The sequence below is a fragment of the Lactuca saligna genome, chromosome 6, assembly GCF_052625555.1.
Source record: "Lactuca saligna cultivar CGN05327 chromosome 6, ASM5262555v1, whole genome shotgun sequence".
Classification (NCBI taxonomy): Eukaryota; Viridiplantae; Streptophyta; class Magnoliopsida; order Asterales; family Asteraceae; genus Lactuca; species Lactuca saligna.
The window spans coordinates 141,321,111-141,324,663 of record NC_136422.1 but is presented as its reverse complement, the minus strand read 5'-3'; the positions used below and the strand labels follow the sequence as shown (position 1 = coordinate 141,324,663).

Genomic DNA, 3,553 nt, shown 5'->3' with positions numbered 1-3,553 from the left:
TACAAAAAAAGACAAATAAGGGTGCAAACGAGTTAGACTACTCGTGAGCTACTCAAGTCCGACTCGTTAAAAGCTCGATTTGAAATTGATTTTAAACGAGCTTGAACTGAATTTGATCTTAAGATTAGACTTGTTTCTTAAACGAGCTTGAGCTCGAGCTTGTGTTACTAAGCTCGATTAGGTTCGGGAGCTTAAGCGAGCCCATATATATATATATATATATATATATATATATATATATATATATATATATATATATATATATATATATATATATATAATTTTATTGGAATTTGTTTTTATATATTAAAATAAATAAGTATTAAATAAACATTGTTTTAAACAATTAGGATATACTATATATGAGCTAAGCCAAAACCGAACCCAAGACTATACAATTCTAAACGAATCGATCTCGAGCTTCATCTCATAAGGCTTGAAACGAGCTGAGCTTGGCCTCAACCCCAAAAAAAATTTAAATGAGCTGAGACCAAACCTGGACATACTGTCTCAACTTGTTTGTATCCCTAATCACAAGTTATAAAAATAATTTATTTTTGAGTGTCTTTAATTTCATACGATTACTTCTTTTTTTATTTTTAGACCAATCAAATGATTTGAAAGAAGATTCATTCGACTATTCTAGTACACGACATATGATTCATAAGAGAATGCCATAAATTTCGTCAAATCAATCCCATAAAATAAAGATACGTATAGTTTTGACACATACATCCAAACCCCTCAAAAGACCATTTCACAATATTCCAAATAAAGTTACACGTATGGTTAGACCAAGCTTTAATGTTTTATATAAGAAACTTTGATCAATATACAAAAATTTGTGTTTCAAATATACAAAAATTTGTGTTTTAAAATATTGTAACGAACAATCGTATAAAACATAAAATTTTATATATCTTTTATTAAATTAAAACAAAGTCTCGCCTACAAATCATATTTCTAACACACTTAACCAAAAGTTCGATGGCTATACTTACATGCTGTTTCAAATTATAGAAAGTGAAGTTAATCATCAATTTATGTTGCACAATTTTCAGTCAATCACAAAATTTACCAATCATAATCAGGCACAAAATTCACTTTACATAAATTGATAAAAATAAAAATAAAAAACTACATAAACCGAACATTCAACTCATAACTCATTATACGAAAAAAAAAAAAAAAAAAAGTAAAAAGATATTGGGGTTACCAAAACGAAATCTAACTAAAAAGTAACAGCCATTGATGAATCGCCATAGTAATCGGCGATACCAGAAGCAGCCCATAAACGTTCATTGAACGAATCCTGCAAATCATCAGATATAAACGGCGTCCGGCAAAGCGGGCAAGTTTTCCGATCATGGTCCATCCACCGGTCGAGACAGCACCGGTGGAATACGTGTCTGCAGTTATTTAACACACGGATCTCGTCGCAGGCATCAAACTCATACAAACAGACTACACAGCTCTCCGGCGGGTCTACGAGCTCTGAAAACTTGACGACGGGGAGGAGCTCACGGAGGAGGACGGCGGATAACGAGTGAAATTGAGTTGACTGCTCAGGCTGAGGTTGAGGCGTGTTGGATTCAGATATTGGTTGAAGTAGATCTTCCAGGCCGATAAAGAAGAGAATGGAGGAAGTGAGGCTACGGATGAAACCTAGAAGGATTAAGATATGGAGGATGAGTTTTGGGAGGAAGAGATCTGTGTAACCCACTGGAAAACCCATGATTTGCAGGGTGGCCTTTCTTTTTCTGTGAAATGTGGTTTGAATTTCGAAAATTTCAGGTGGGTGAGATGAAAAATTGATAGAAACTGATCATTCGGATGAGAGACTGACTGTACGTCAGAATTTGGTGAAAACAGTCGATTAGTTTAGATGATGACGACGGTGAATATGGAGGAGAGGGTGGCGTGGAAGTATGGATATATTTGTGGAGGGATAGTGGTAGTTAAATACTTGAATGCATATATTATTATTTTTTTTTGTTTTACAGAATCTAATATGCAGTTGCTAAAAGAAATTAAAAATCGGGAAATCAAGTAATTTAACATATATAATATAAATATATAATTAAGAGTATTTATAGTAAACAAATATTTTAATAATATATATATATATATATATATATATATATATATATATATATATATATATATATATATATATATATATATATATATATATATATATATAAATGATCAGTTACTCCGGAAGATCGTATTTCCGAGTAGTTTCGTTCATTCCCGAATTGGATGGTTGGTAAGTATCGGGTCCGGTATCTAACAACCGTATGTTCTAGACTAACAAAATGAATTTCAGACCGTGTTTTTTGGAATACGATATTCTAGAGTATTTATATTCATTATTGAGTTGGTGGTGGCTAGTAGGATTTGGGATCGGAATTTGATACTCGTATATTTCGGATTGAAAAAATGTATTATGGAATGTACGACCATTCTAGAGTGGTAAAAATAGAGAATTTTTGTTCTTTGTTCATCAACAAGCTACATGTAGTATAGTTGTGTCTTTGTTCCCCAATTCGTCCACAAGCAAATATTATTTGATGGTTTTCGTAATAAAAAAGAATGAGCATGTATATGAATTTTTTTCTTTCGAGTGTTAGTTTCTAGTGGAGGGCAATGACATCGTATCGATGGATCTATGCAATATGTTGCTCCAGATTACACATACTTTGGTGTAGACATACACAATGATATCAACTCCGTTGGGTTAATCGTGTTGGCTGTTTTCAAGTCCAGGTTACACACTAATCAAGTACGTCTATCTTTTCAATGTCATGGATCAAATATAGTTATGCAAATTCTTGATAATAGTGATGTCATATATTTTCTTAGTTTTGTTAGTAGTGTGCCTCCTAACACAATCAATTGTTTGTTAATAATGTTATGGAAAGTGGTATTCAACGATTTCCTAGGGAAAATCGTTATGGTGGTAATGGATTTTCTAGTGCTGGAAGTAACCAAAATTGTAATTTATTACCTGTGATAATCAACCATGTTCCTTCTTACAATAGCCTTATATATACGAGGTGTTTTTAGGTATAAATGTAAGGTTGATAATGATATTTCCCCAACAGTTGATGTTGATGAATATGCAAATGATGAGGCAAAACTAATGTTGTTGGTTGATGATGGTAATAGAGAGCCAATTGAACATTTTCAAAGTTTCATTGACTTTGATAGGAATGATACTGAACATGAAGATGTGGAATTTGATCCCCTAAAATCTCGAAAACTACATGAGGAAAAGTTTCCTTATTAATCATCCGATTATGAAGATACACAAACTACTCATTAGGGTATACTTGGACCTTTACTATTGCTTGAATTAGCTCAATAAACATGTAAAGGTGCCACATCCCACAATTATACTTACTATGTAAAGAAGTATCAATTCTTCAAAAGCAAAGAAAAACTTTAGCTTAAATTAGGATTCAATTGTGTTACTGAAGGATTCCAATATAAAGTGATAAAATCAATAAAAGATATGTACGAAGTTGTTTGCTTTGTGGAAAATTTTAAA

General features: G+C 32.2%; 1 pseudogene; it reads right to left on the bottom strand.

Annotated features, from left to right (window-relative positions):
- Positions 1-1,087: 1,087 nt before the first annotated feature.
- Positions 1,088-1,915, bottom strand: LOC145001527 (brassinosteroid-responsive RING protein 1 pseudogene; annotated as a pseudogene).
- Positions 1,916-3,553: the final 1,638 nt, after the last annotated feature.